At 40.0% G+C, this 15,657-nt stretch overlaps 1 long non-coding RNA gene across 1 annotated transcript in view; it reads right to left on the reverse strand.

Moving 5' to 3' along the window:
• Positions 1-885: 885 nt before the first annotated feature.
• LOC104005393 (uncharacterized) overlaps positions 886-15,657 on the reverse strand; it is a 52,511-nt gene continuing 37,739 nt past the window's right edge. Inside the window, exons 3-4 of the long non-coding RNA XR_678698.4 lie at positions 7,902-8,056; positions 886-4,445 (exon numbers count right to left, since the gene is read on the reverse strand). This is a non-coding gene — a long non-coding RNA (uncharacterized LOC104005393). The remainder of the gene's footprint in view (positions 4,446-7,901; positions 8,057-15,657) is intronic.

Genomic DNA, 15,657 nt, shown 5'->3' on the forward strand with positions numbered 1-15,657 from the left:
GAGCCAGCTGGACTTTGGGGGAAGATTACCTGCCCACCCCATCTTCTCTCCAGCTCTCCTCTCCTCTGAAAGCCATTTCCATTGCTTAATAAAATTCTCCACCTTCACCATCCTTCAAGTGTTCCAGCAACCTCATTCTTCTTGGACACTGGACAAGAGCTCAGGACCCACAAAGTTCAGGTACCAAAAAAAGGCAGTTGCACTGGCCCTTTGCCCTCACTGGCAGAGGCCAGCTGCCTCATGTGACGAGGCAAGGGGCCCACTGAGCTGGTAACACACTGCTGTCCACAGATGGTGGAGCTAAGAGAACATTGTACATGCACTCTGGGGTTTCAGGGGTTGCAGACACCTCCACCTGGGTGCCACCATGGGGCCTGCATGGAGCTTGCTTCTGCTGGTGCCCAAAGCAGCCAGCTAGATCCCACACTCACTCACGAGCTCCCTCCTGCAAGAGGTTGAGCATGATGGGCCATATAGATGGGGTATCCCCATCACAAGTCCAATAAAGGGGTTGAGAAAAATCATGCATTACTACCTCTCCGTGTGCAACACTTCATCTATATCCTTTGTAATATCCTTTATAATAAAACAGTAAAACATAAGCATTTGCCTGAGATTTGTTCCAGTAAATTAACGAAACCCAAAGAGGAGTCATGGGAACCCCAACTTGAAGCCAGTGGGTCAGAAATTCTGAAGGCCCAGACTTCAGACTGGTGTCTGAAGTGAAGAGGGCAGTTTCGTGGGACTGAACCCTCAATTTGTGGGACCTGATGCTATCTCCAGGTAGACAGTGTTGGCACTGAATTGGAGGACATCCAGTTGGTATCTGATGCAGGATTAATTGCTCACTTGGTGGTGGAGAGAAACCCTTCCACACACACATTTGGTCACAAAAGTCTGTGTTTATTGTGTGGTGTGAGGGCAAAGAAAAAAAATTTGAGAGTTTTTTCCAAACACCATTCTATCTATATTTTAAAAAAGAAATACTTCAACAACTTTAACAGTTATTAACAGCAAATTATTTGTGGCACTATTGTGTTATTAACCCTGGGATAAAAGCATTACTCTAGAGAATAAATTGAACTTTCCTGACTTGGAAGTTCAATTGTTTCTTTCTAATTAGGAGGCATAAAGCCTAATTTAATGCTAAATTACAGTAATTTTGTTGGCTTGAACTTTTTTCTGTTTTCACTTTTCCCTCTTCTTCATGCTTCTGTAACTATTTTAAACAACTTACTATATATTCATTTTATTATAAATGACTAGGATCTCTTTTTGAAAAAAGGTGGATTTAAATCATAGCTGACAAATATATATATTCTGAGATCCTCCAGTTTAATAGTCCAAGCAGTTCATTTATTGCAAATGACTTACAATGCAAATCATGTTCTCAAGTAGGAGAAATAGCTAAATTTGAAATTTTCCACTCAATATGTTTACCATAGAGGAACATAAAATTGACCATTTTCAATTATTTTGAAAACAATGAAATGGAAATAATAATGGCCTTCTCAAGAAGGGAAAGAATAAAGTGTACACTTTTCATTGTGTTTATATTGCAACTGTGAAGTATGCCACACGTGGCTTCTAATGGAACTCTTAAAATTTCCCCTGAGTCATCCCAAACTTTATACTTTTAAAAATGCAGTATCTTTTCAATTAGAAGTGATAGAAGACACCAAATAGTAACCTTACAGAGTAAGAAGCTTATCTGCATGGTTTCCACGTCTAAAAAGGGCAAGAAACTAGAATCAAATCCTGGAAAAATGTTTTACTGTGTACATGGAGATCCTAAGAAAGACAGTGGTCACAAATTGTATGGGAACATGGCCTAATTTTTCAGTTATTTTTGTGGTAGTAGATGGTTTGCAAAATGGCCCCAATCTGATTTTGCCTTGTGTCAACACTCAGTTTCAAATGATTTTGAAGCTTCTCTAGTCAAGAATGGAGTCTTCTCTTCCTATTCGTCCAAGACAGGGAAAGTGGTAGGGAAGTAAGTGGCTGTAGAGATAACGGAAGAAGAAGAGATGGAAAGTGACATAGCAGAAGGGGAGGGCCCATATTTGAATTTGAATTTTGGTAGGCAGTAGTGATAAAGGCTACAACCAGCAGAAGTGATCATGACCAGAAAGAGGTAGGCTTAGGGTTGGAGTTGAGATTTCAACATAACACTGGCTGGAGAATCTGGGCTGGCTTGTCACATGTTTTGCCCAATGCAATGAGGAAGAAGTGATAGGGCACTAGTTCTGAGCCAAGGCCTCCAAATACCTTGATTCTATTCTCTCCTTCTTGTTCCTGTGTCTTTGAGGAAACTAGCCTGTTGGAACACAAGATCACACAAGGAACAGGGCTGAGTTGTCCACCTGAGATCATCCTAGACCTTTCACAGCTGACCATAGACCCATGAGCAAGCCTAGATGACAGCAGCTGACCAGCCTGCTTTTAAACTTATTAAAAATAACAAATTCTGTCAGTTTGTATTTCACACTATCCAAGAGTTAAGAATGGCAGAAAATCATTACACTAATTGCTGACTTCAAGAATTAAGACTCAGAAGTGGTGGAGTTAATTTCCCAAGGTCTGAGCCTACCTGTGACTTAAGCTCTGATCTTCTAGCTCCAAGAGTAGGACCTAAGTTGAAACATGAACACACTAAACTCATTTGCTGTTTCCCGAATGCCATTGAAATAATACCTTTAACTCAAAATATGGAAGCCTTTTTCTTAAGTTTCCTTGGGCTTAAAATTCTCTAAGAGACTCCAAAATGATTTAAAGAACCTTAGATGGGAGAGCTATAATGGGTTGTTCAGGGAAACACAGCTGTTAAGGCAATATTTTCTGCCTTCTTTTGTCATAGTTATCAGAAATTAAATACCATGTTGAATGGATCGTGGCTTTCTCCAGGTATGAGAAGGGTCGAGCATTTTTATACATTTACCTCTGAGCATCAGGTAAACAATATGGAATATACTTCCAAAAGAGCAAGCGAAATGCTGTGTTTCAAACCAACAGAATCCTATTCAGAGCAAAATGTTGCCATACAGCCAAGAATGATTTTGCTCATCAAAAACACACTATCTGTTTTTTAGGTTAGAGCCTCAAAGTTCCATAAAGATTGAGTGGAAGTCTATATAAAGTTAGAGTAAAGTCCATAAAGTTTAGAAAGTCTATAAAGTTGGAGTGAAGCACATCTTGGTAGATAGGCATAAGTACTGACTAAACTGCAAAGATTAGCTTCTATTTCTTGTATTACTAATATCACTTTTGAATCCCACCTTACCTATAAATCAGCTGAGTACAGATGCAACTTCTCAGGAATGGAGGGTGAGCAGTAAGCACTGTGGTGCACAGAAACAAGATCAAGTTTGGAATTGGAGACTTGTGCTTCCTGAATCTTATAGACTGAATTGTGTCCCCTGAAAAGTCATATGTTGTCATCCTAACTCCAGTATCTCAAAATGTGATTATATTTGGAGATGGGTCCTTTAACAAAAGGATTAAGTTAAAATGAGGTCATTACGATGGGCCTATCCAATATGACTGGTGTCATGAAAAGAGGAGAATAGGACATTGACATACAAAAGGAAAATCAAATGAGGACACAGCAGAAGTTGGCCATCTATAAGCCAAGGACAAAGGCCTCAAAAGAAATCAATCCTGCTAACACTTTAATCTCAGATTTCTAGCAATCCAGAACTGCAAGAAAATAAATGTCTGTTGTTTAAGCCACCCATTGGTACTTTGTTCTGGCAGCCCTGCAAAAGAATACACTGAGTTTGAAAGAATACACTGAGGAGATGGTTGATTCAACCACAGCTTCATAATGGAAACACTTAAGGTGTGTAGGTGCAAATAAGTTTTTAAGCAATCAATGTTCTAAGACAGACAAAAATAAAGTGCTGTGAGAGTTTAGAGGAGGGAAAGGTTGGCATTTTTCCTTTACCCAGAAAATCAAAGCCAAAACGAAAAATTACAAAGAACATGAGTTTTCAGGAATTGTTCAACCTGACTTGGAGTATTTAACATTTTTATCTACAGGGCTGCCACCTTCAGCATTTCTATTTTAAAGTAATTTAGAGGGCTCAAAAGATGTAGCATTTGGGAGTTGTGCATTGCATTGTAGGAATTCAATATAGGAATAAATTTGCCATAAATAGTGAGGTATGGATGCTACATGCTAGAAATATAGGTTGGTGCAAAAGTAATTGTGGTTTTGACGTTACTTTTAATAGCAAACACCGCAACTACTTTTGCACTAACCTAATAGAAAGGGGTCTTGAAAGGGATCTCACTCACCTGACCCCTGAGGTTTGGATGGGTAAACTGGAGTCCAGAGATGTTTAGTGACTTGCCAAAGGTCACTCAGTGAGTCCAATAATCCAGGGCCAGAACTGGAAACAACGTAGCTTAGGTTGTTAGAAAAACAAGGTATAGAGCCAGTTATTCTATAAGATAAAAGCAAAATGAGATACATCAATTCACTCCCCAATATAATTAGCAGCCCAATATCTTCGTTGTCTCAATCAGAATAAAATTAATCTCGGTTTACAATTAGAATTTCCTACTATAGCATTTTCATTTGTTCAACAATTAACAGTAAATTATTCTTTTGTTCAACCATTAATAGTAAACTATTTAGCTAATGTCTATAAAAAATACTGCAATGCCTTCTGCTGTTAAAAATCTTACCCTGTAGTCTCAAAATCAATTCTTCCCTCCTTGATGTAGCACCAGGATAACTGAGTTTCCTCCTTTCCAGAAATACTGGAGTAGATTCATGAGTCAGACATAGCTTTGGACTATGGAGCTCAAAAACCTGGTTATAAAACAAAATGCTTTTGTGTGTTTCCACCTCATGAAGGTAACCCTTACCTCTTCATGACAGGCAGTATGTATAATGGTTAGTAGCATGGGCACTGCTACATACCAGCTATGGAAACATGGATCCACTTTTTAAAGAGGTGATGATGGTAACAATGATGCCGTCCTCAAGGAATTTGTGAGGACTCCACTCTCTTCTTGGTTCCTCTGCTACATGGCTACTTCTCCTTCTTAGAATTAATAAAGGGATATTCCTCATTTCTTTAGCCTTAAGACATTGGAGTACTGTTAGTTCCATTCTGGAAACTTCTACATCTTCCTTCAATCAGTAAGTGAGTTCACAACATTCATGTTTGAAATGTCATCTATATACTAATAATTCTTAGATGTATATGTACAGCCTTGGCTTCTCCCTTAAACTCCTGATTCAAATCCTCTGCTCTCTACTTAATATCTACTCAATATTAGTAGATAGCTACTAATCTGCTTATACCCAATTTGCTCAGGCCAAACTCCTGATCCCTCCACACCCATTCCTTACACAGTTTTTCCCAACTGAGTTATGTCACCTACATTCCGTTATTATTCAAGGCAAAAGCTTTGCAGCAATTGTTGGCCTTTTTGTTTCTCTCACTTGCCCTATCCAGCCTATCAGCAATCCCACTGGCTCTACCTTCAAAGTGTGTCCACAATCTGACCCCTACTCACCGCCTTCATCACTGCCACCCAGGTTTAACCCACCTTCACTTCCCCCTTGTATTATTGCAAAAACCTCCTGACTGCTCTTCGTGATTCTGTCCTTGTCTTTCTAAAATCTATTCTCTAGAGAGATGTCTTAGAAACATAACTGAGACGTAGTGACTTTCGTACTCAAAACCCTCCAATGGCTCTTATCTCATGAAGAGTAAAACCCAAAGTCCATCAAATGGCTGGAAAGGGTCCAGCTCCCAGTCATCTCTGACCTCACTCTCTTCTTTTTTTTTTTTTTTTTTTTTTTTTGAGACGGAGTCTCGCTCTGTCGCCCAGGCTGGAGTGCAGTGGCGCGATCTCGGCTCACTGCAAGCTCCGCCTCCCGGGTTCACGCCATTCTCCTGCCTCAGCCTCCCGAGTAGCTGGGACTACAGGCGCCCGCTACCACGCCCGGCTAATTTTTTGTATTTTTTAGTAGAGACGGGGTTTCACCGTGTTAGCCAGGATGGTCTCGATCTCCTGACCTCGTGATCCGCCCGCCTCGGCCTCCCAAAGTGCTGGGATTACAGGCGTGAGCCACCGCGCCCGGCCCTCACTCTCTTCTAATTTATTCCTGCTCATTCTGTTCTACTGTACTGGCCTCCTTGGTCTTCCTTGCATGGGTTCCTGCCTCAGGGCCTTGGCATTTGCTGGAATGACATTGGCTGGACTGACTTTCCCTCGGACATACATGATTCACTCACTCTGTCACTTGTTTCAGCTCGTTCACCAAATGACATTGACTCTGAAAGGCCTTCCCTTACCACAATCCTATCTAAAATAGCACACTTCTTCACTCTACTGTGTTGTGTCTATTTTCTCTTTGCTTCTTATCTGTCTCCTCTCCTCTCTCCTTGAGTACAAGCCAACAAGGGCTTCTTTTTACACTGCTAAGTCAAGCATGCCTGTGATTAATGCACATGGTAAGTACTCAATAAATACTGGTAAAGTAAATAAACAAAAGAATCCTCTTATTCCTGATGAGAAACTTTCAGTGACTTTTCATTGACCACAAAATGACATCCAAACTGTTCCTTTTAGCTTTCAAGGCTTTCCATAATTTACCGTTCCAATTTCATTTTCCCACTAGACACCAAACCTCAGCCTGGCTATTTTCCGAACTCTAAGCCTCTCCTCCTGCACTCTACCCAGATGGTTCCTCACCATCTCGACATGCCCCTTGCTACCTGTCCATCAAAGCATGGCTCACCTGCTATAAACTCCCTCAAACCTTCCCTGATTCCCATAGCCCATGCTGTAGTACAGATGTTCATAGACATGTTTTTCCTTTTTGAACAGAGACTCTTCTTAGCTACTCGTGTCATCCATGCTCAGAGCTGGAACTCCAGTTAAAAATGAGCTCATTAAATAAATGAATTCTAGCCAAGATTCACTTTAGCCAAGAACCTGACAACCTTACAAGCAACATTATGGTTTCTAGATATTTTTCTCATTCCAGTGTTGTAAGAAGGATTTGAAATTTTATTTTTCTGAAGATACATTTTTTGCTCATTATATACACAAAAAGTGGCTGGTCTCCGTATTGTAGATTAAGGAAGCTCATTGAATTAAAATGAGATCATAGGGTCTGTTTTAAGTGACTGGGAATTCAAATGTTAGGATTAAATCTTCAGAGAAAGACTACAAATTAAAGAGCCATTATCCAGATGTTTCTGAATATCTATCTCTACCTATGTCTTATTCAGCTGGTCATTTAGTTAAGTGAAGGGTGCATGTGGCTTCAGCTTTTGACTACCGCTGTCTTTCCTTCTCTAAAGGAAGCCTCATTGAGTACCCAGGCCACACCTAGTTACCTTATCTACTCCACAAATAACAAGCAATACCTCCAACCCCATAATTCCAGCACTGCTGGAAGGTGGGTGGGCTAAGTGGCTCACTCAGTGAGTTGATAGTCTGTCCTGCCCCCCACAGATGGGACTACAAACCAGGCCATGTCTCAGGTGACAGCCAATTTCCAAATGAGGCCAAGAATATTTAGAAGTGGTTACAGCTCTGATTTGGGGTTCGTCTCCTGGAGATGCCATGGTGCCTTTTTAATTTCCTGACATTTTCAGACATGGAGAAAAGAATCTGGCTGATGAGTCACCAATATTAATGGGGTTTTGAATCCTATTCGCTGTGGCAGCTGCCTCTCCTTTAGTTATTCACACACAAAAAAAAGAAAAAGACTTTCAGGCAAACTCCGAGAAAGAAGCAGTGTTGGCAGCCATTCAATTGTCGTGTGTATTCTCAGACCTTGGCCCCTGTTTCATGGGGAGGGGAGTTGTTTGTTTTTTTGCCTTGTGTGTGACTGTTTGAGAAGCTGAAGATAATTGTTATATACATACTACCTTGGTGGAGTGGGCTTCGTTTGTTTGATGGACAGAAAACACCTCCAGAGCTCAAATCTTGTGATTCTGCTGAGTCATAACAGAATAGAGGGTTGTATTACATTACAGCACTTCTTGTTTTCCTGGTTCCTGAATTCTGCTTTTACCTGCATGCCCTGATATGAAAAAGGCAAAATATAAAGTGAAATGTTTGTGTTTAGAATAGCTAATTATACTTCACAAACTTCAACACAAATCCAAGGTTTGAAGCCAAAATATTAAAATAGTTGCATCCTTGCTACCTTTAGGGTCCTCCAGTTCCCAACATCCCAAGTGTATTTTAAAAGCAGCCCTAGCTGGCTCCCAACAGTGACTGTGAGCTTGCTAGATAACCAAGTCTCTTCTTCCTAACAGAAAAACATAACATTACCTATCCCTCTGTAAGTATGTGGTAAGAATTCTCTATTTCCTATTCTTCCTGTGCTTTTTAAACTAAAAGGGGTATATGGGCCAAGACAGCCCCTTTTGTGAGTTAACAGAGGACATTTTTTTCTTCACAGACCAACATCTCTTGAGTTCTATCATAAATCATGAAACCCATGCCAGGGTCCAAACTAGTTCTTCACAATCAAACAAACAATTAGCTCTGAGGTCACATTGTGGGGATAATGGGGGTAGGGAGGGAAGAAAGAAAATTAGCACACACATTATCTGAGATTTTATTTCACAGCACGCGTACAAAGAAGTGCTGCATCTAGGGCACAAGAGATTACTGATGAAAGGAATTTACAGTGAAAGATAACGAGGGAGCTTTCAGCAAGCCATCAATCTGTGGGCTGTTCCTGGAGGCCCCTGGACAGTCGGAACACAGACCGTGCTGAATGGAAGCAAGGTGACATTTAGAGGACATGGTTCACTGAAAAGAGCAAACGTATGCAAACCCAGGAATATCATCTTGTGAGGAAATAAACCTTGCTGCCGTGAACACCAGTGTTGTAGCTGTTGAGTCTTTCTCAGCTTACAGAGCAGAGCCTTTTGGCAGCCTGGGAATACTGCAGAAAACGAGAATAACTGCTGGCGCTCACTAGAACAGCAGACCCAGCTGGGAGCAAAGCAGAGAGTTGCAGACACTCTCTCTTAATCAAACTTTGTACGAAGAGCTTGAGAGATTATTTCTTTGTCTTACCCATTTCACATCCTGTTATTTTTTTTTCTGCGTAAGTTTCAGTATGAAAGAACTGTGGATATTCTCTGAATTTAAGTAAATCCATTTAAGAACAGAGGTAATTAGGCCAGGTGTGGTGGCTCACTCCTGTAATCCCAACACTTTGGGAGGCAGAAGTGGGCAGATCACCTGAGGTCGGGAGTTCGAGACCAGCCTGGCCAACATGGTGAAACCTTGTCTCCACTAAAAACACAAAAATTAGCTGAGTGTGGTGGTGCATGCCTGTAATCCAAGCTACTAAGGAGGCTGAGGCCCGAGAAGCACTTGAATCTGGGAGGTGGAGATTGCAGTGAGCTGAGAGCTCACCGCTGTACTCCAGCCTGGGTGAAAAGAGTGAGACTCCATCTAAAAAAAAAAAAAAAGTAATTACTCTTAAAAAGGCTGTATATATCATTGTTTCATTAAAGAAAATCAAGTTTCTGACCAGGCATGGTGGCTCATGCCTGTGATCCTAGCACTTTGGGAGGCCGAGGCAGGTGGATCACTTGAGGTCAGGAGTTTGAAACCAGCCTAGCTAATATGAGGAAACCCTGTCTCTACTAAAAATACAAAAAAAAAAAAAAATTAACCAAGGGTGGTGGTGAGTGCCTGTAATCCCAGCTACTTGGGAGGCTGAGGCAGAAGAATCACTTGAACCTGGGAGGTGGAGATTGCAGTGAGCCGAGATCGCACCACTGCACTCCAGCCTGGGAGAAAGAGCAATACTCCATCAGAAAGAAAAGAAAGAAAAGAAAAGAGAAGAGAAGAGAAAAGAAAAGAAAGAAGGAAGGAAGGAAGGAGAAAAAAAGAAAAGAGAAGGAAGGAAGGAAAGAAAGGAAAAGAAAAGGAAAGAAAAAGAAAGAAAGAAAGAGAAGGAAAAGAAAGAATGAAAGAAAGAAAGAACGAAAGAAAGAAGAAACAAAGAAAGAAAATCAAGTTTCCAAATGCCAGTCTCTTTATTTCCTTGAGGGAAAGTGTCCCGAGGAGGACTCATGTGTGCGAAGACTGACAGTGGCATGGAATCCCTCTCACACCATTGCATGTTCCTTTACTTTAACCATTTTTATTGTTTATGCCTCTATACACAAGACCACATGTTTGTTATAGAAATTACTTGGGGAAAAAAAAGTCAATGAGAGCTTAATCTTCTGTGATGCTACCTATCAGTAATCACATCATTCATGCTTTAGCTATCATCTTCTGGACTTTCTTTAGTCAGTATATACTTGTAGCTATAAACCTATAAATGTGTATACACCCACTTATATTCTTTTCACAAAGGGAATCATCTTGAAATGTATTAAATATTTTGTAATTTGCTTCTCTTCACTCAACAATGAAGTATGTTGGTGTAGTTTGAAATGTACTAAACCTCATGTTGAAATGTAATCCCCAGTGTTGGAGGCAGGGTGTGATGGGAGGTGATTGAATCATGGGGGTAGACATCTCATGAATGGTTTAGCGCCAACCACCTGGTGCTGTCCTCCAGATACTGAGTGAGTTCTCATGAGAGCTGGTTGTTTAAAAGTGTGTGGCACTTCCCCTCTCCCCTCTTCTTGCTCCCACTCTGCCGTGTGAGATGCCTACTCCCCCTTCACCCTCCACCATGATTTAAGTTTCCTGAGGCCTCACCAGAAGCCAAGCAGATGCCAGTGCCATGCTTCTGGTACAACCTACAGAACTGTAAGCCAATTAAACCTCTTTTCTTTATAAATTACCTAGCCTCGGCTATCTCTTTATAGCAATGCAAGAATGGCCTAACACACATGTACATCTTTTCATGTTATTAAATATACATTTGCATCTTCATTCTAAATAACTGCACTGTGTTTTCTAGTGTAGATATCCATTAATTATTTAACACCAAAATCAGAGACATGTCTGAAATAAAACTACAAGTCCCAACTTCCCTGGATACTCTACTCAAAATGTAGTTTGGCATGCATCCATGCACACACAGCCATGCATTTTGTCTCATAATATAGTATTAGAGAAGGCTAAAGTGAACCTGGGAAGTTATAGAAATCCTGGAAGAATTAAAAAACTAGGCTAAATGCTTGCAGCATTTTTCCAAATTTGATGGAGCATGGATTCACTATAAACCACTGTAGATGCCTTTGCCTGCTGTAACCCCTACCACTGTTGTTTTTGCACATAGTTGATTTTCAAAAGCATTTGTTGATTTTAAAGGAATGAAGGAAGAGAGGACACATGTGATCTTTACCATGAGCTGGAGAGCTCTGCACTTCAGCAATTGCTCTTTATATCCTCATACAGCTGGGGGTAAAGCATAGTTCTCTGGAAGGAAGACAAAGGGGAAAACAGGAGGCCTCAGACATTACTAGATGGAAACTCCTTAAGAAACCATAAAATAAGGAAAGCAACTTCTCTCTCAATACTGTAAAGAAAGATATTGGAGAGAAGGTGAGATTTGCCTTAGTGTGAACAAGCCACAGCTGAGGATATCATAAGGCCTGAGTACTTAAACATTTAAGTTCCATGCTTTAAATGTTAATTGAGATTAGCTTCAATTTCTGTGCAAAATAAAAAGGTTATCTGGCCAATGTGTACATGGTTTCCAGAATCAATGAAAGAAATGTATGAAATTGGCAGGTGAAGACTGCAATTTCTATTTCATAAAGAAAAATAGGTAGGCACGTGTGTGCCTGTAAAGAGTGAATGATGACCAGTCATGTCAAAAACAAACAAAAAAAATCGTTCAAAAGGTTTTAAGGTCCCTGTGCGACGTAGAAAGAAGCTAACCTTTGGTCTTCATGATAAGCCATCAAGCCAAGCTAAGCCTGCCCACATTTCTTTCCTGTAACAGCTTAAAAATATATATAAAATCTAACAGGAATATCACTTTACAAGCAATCAGTAGCAGGACTCCAGCTGATTCCAAAATCATCTTTTTATTGTAACATGTCTGCTAACCTTCCATTTTATAAAGTATCTTCTATACTACTTTCAGTACATCAGAATATTCCTAAATGTATATACACTGTGGATGGATTTCAGATCTTTTTGGCCACAAAGGCCAGTAGCAAAAGCCTGCCATCGCGTTCCAGGAACGGAGGTGCAAAATGCCGCTCAAATCGCTGATCTGATCCCTGCACACTCCTGTCTTGTGTTTGGTGAGAAGCAGCTGCTTCTATGTCAAGTTTATCTTTTTGAAATATTTACTGTATGTAATTCTCACTTGGCTGGTGGGCCTTTGCCATAGAAACGGTCTTAGCAAACACGATGAACACCAGCAGGAAGATGAGCGCGTATTTGGAAGGACAGAAACCCCTCTGCAAAACACCCCAGTCTTGAAAGGCACAGCTTCTGTGTGTGAAAACTTGAGAAACAAGTACTGGTTACATAAACAGGAACATGATGGAACCAAATGCTATTCCAGCCTTTTGCCATCATGCTTGGTTTTTGGCATAGAGAGCCAGAATAAACGTCCCAGTCTAAAGAGCTCACCAATTGAGGTAACTGGAATTACAATTATAGCAGTTCCTCAGACCCTTCCTACTCAGCCCTGCCAGCTTCTGACAATAATAAGCTGCAACCAACTAACTCAGTCCTATCCAGTTTCTAAGATAATTTATTTCTTCTTTCAACACTTATTTTCACTACATATATGTAAGGTGTACAACATGATGTTTCGATATCCTTAATTCGTAGTGAGGTGGTTCCTATAGTGAGCACCAACTAATGCCCGGCATTCAGCTAGGGGCTGAGGATTCAGTAGTGAATGAGACAGGTAGGATCCACAGGGTCAGACACTGTTCTAATGGTCCCTAATGCTGGTTGTATCCTATTTTAGCCAACAACTGTAGCTATTCCTACTCCCCCCTTCAGAAGTTTCCACCAACGTGTTCTCACTGCCCTGGAGGTCCCGTGCTAAGCCCACAACCCACCTGATCAATTTCTCAGAAATCTGATTACATCTCTTTAGTTATCACTTTTTAGATTGCTGGCCAGCTGCTCCTGATCCATTACTACAGTCCTGAGCATGTCTGGTCAAATCTTCTTCCCCCTTTCCCACCAGCCAAGGATACAGTTCTAACATATTATACAGATATTTTGTATCTATTTTGTTTACTGAGGTTCGTATGCATAAATATATGTATCTATTTTGTTTATTGAGCTTTGTTTGCATATACATATATGCATTGAGATTAGCGTTAATTTCTGTGCAAAATGAAAGGTTATCCGGCCAATGTGTACAAGGCTTCTAGAATCAGTGAAAGAAATGTATGAAATTGTGTACAGTGAAAATGAGTACAGTAAATAGTCAGTTTCTCCAAACCAATTCAAGTTTATGGGGCTGACCCATCCTCATCATGCTGACCAAACTAACCTCCAATGGAATGAAAGAACTGCACCATAAGGGCAGCAGCAGCTGTTCAGGTTAGGTCAGTGTTGTGAACCTTTGACAGGGTCATGAATTTCAATGCCTGCAGGAGCCACGCAAGCCACGTAAATGAATGAAGCAGGCTGAGAGGAACAGGAGGCAGTGGAAGAGATAAGGCAGATGGAGAGCATATGCTCTACCACAGAAAGCAATTCAAATATCAATAAATAAACATTCTGTGGCAATTGCAGGCACAGAAATTAGAAAAGAAGACATTACACTATCTATGTTTTCAGATGATGAAATAGTGCCCCGGAAAAAAGGCCAAGAGGATCAATGCTAAAATTAGTAAAAACAGAAAAAAAAATTAGTAAGCTAGAAAGATAGAATACCAGCATACAAAAATTAGTAATCTTATATATACAAACTTTAATCAGCTAGAACATAACCCTATTTATAACCACACATGCAAAAAAAGAAAAGATGAAAAATTTGAACAGTCAAATGAAGAAGGCTTTCAAATATTTCCCCCAAAAGATAAAATTAGATTGGGACAAATGCAAAGACATCCTTATTCTTGAACAAAACAATTCAACATCATAAACTTGTCAGGTCTTCCCATTATATAAATTTAATGAGACCCCAATTTTAAAAACTAAGGCGTTTGCTTTTCTGGAACTAAATAAGTTGATTGTAAAGATTACATGCATTTTAACCATTCGAGAAAATCTAGGAAAACCCTAAAAAGGAGAAATGAGTAGAGACGAATTCTGCCAGATTAAAACTCAGTATGCAGGCTGCATAATTAAAACAGAGTGGTCCTGGGGCCCAATTAAATGAAATAGAAAGTACACAAATAGAAAGAAAAAGATTGATACATTCAACTACAGCAGTGTAAAATAAAACTTTTTGCATGGAAAAAAAAATGCTGTCAGAAAAGTAGGAAGGTAAATTATAAACTGGGAGAAAATATTTGCTTAGACAAATTTGGTTAGACAAAGTACTAACCTTGTTAATTTGTAAATAAGTCCCTAAAAATAAGAAAAAAGAAGCACCAAAAACCTAATACAAAAATGGACAAAAGGGGAAGCTCTGTATTGTTGTCCACAGCTGCAGCATTTACATTTCCATCAACAGTGCACAAGGGTTCCAATTTCTCAAAAAAATTTAAAAAAGAATGACCATCCAGTAATTCCACTGCCAGTTATATGTCTGAAGGCAATAAAATTTTTATCTCAGAGAGATAACTGCACTCCCAAGTTCATGGCAGCATTATTCACAATAGCCAGTACATGGAAACAACCCAAATGTCTATGAATGAATGAATGAATGAATACAGAAAATGTGGTATAGACATACAATGAAATTAATCAGACCTAAACAATAAGGAAATTCTTCCATTTGAGACAACATGGATGAATCTAGATGATATTATGCTAACTAAAACAAGACCAGTCAAAGAAGGACAAATACTGCATATTTCCTATTATATGAAGCATCTAAAATAGTCACACTCATAGAAGCAGAGAGTAGAATGCTGCTTGCCAGGAGCTGGGGAGAAGGGGAGATGAGGAGATGCTGTTCAATGGATCTAGTCTCTGTTATGCTAGATGAATAAGTTCTAGAGATCTCCTGTACAGTACAATGCTGTAGTTGACAATATTGTTTGTGCACATCAAAATTTGTTGGGAGAATGGATCTCATGTTATGTGTTCTTACAAAAACAAAACAAAAAAAAGGACATAGGGAAACTTTGGGAGATAGATGTTGGATGTGTCTATTACCTTGATTGTAGTTGATGGTATCAGGGATGTTTACATACATCTAAACTCATCAATTTTTTTTTTTTTTTTTTTGAGACAGAGCCTTGCTCTGTGGCCCAGGCTGGAGTGCAGTGGGGTGATTTTGGCTCACTGCAACCTCTGCCTCCAGGATTCAAGTGATTCTCTTGCCTCAGCCTCCTGAGTAGCTGGACTACAGGCATGCACCACCACATCCAGCTAATCTTTAGCCCGTCTCTCTTTTAATAGAGACAGGGTTTCGCCATGTTGTCTGCGCTGGTCTCAAACTCTTGACCTCAAGTGATCCACCTGCCTTGGCCTCCCAAACTGCTGGCATTACAGCCATGGGCTACCATGCCCAGCCTAAACTCATCAATTTTTATGTACACATTAAGTATGTGCATTTTTATGTACCAATTATACCTCAATAAAGCTGTTTTAAAAATT

This window comes from Pan troglodytes, chromosome 13 (genome assembly GCF_028858775.2).
Source record: "Pan troglodytes isolate AG18354 chromosome 13, NHGRI_mPanTro3-v2.0_pri, whole genome shotgun sequence".
Taxonomy (NCBI): Eukaryota; Metazoa; Chordata; class Mammalia; order Primates; family Hominidae; genus Pan; species Pan troglodytes.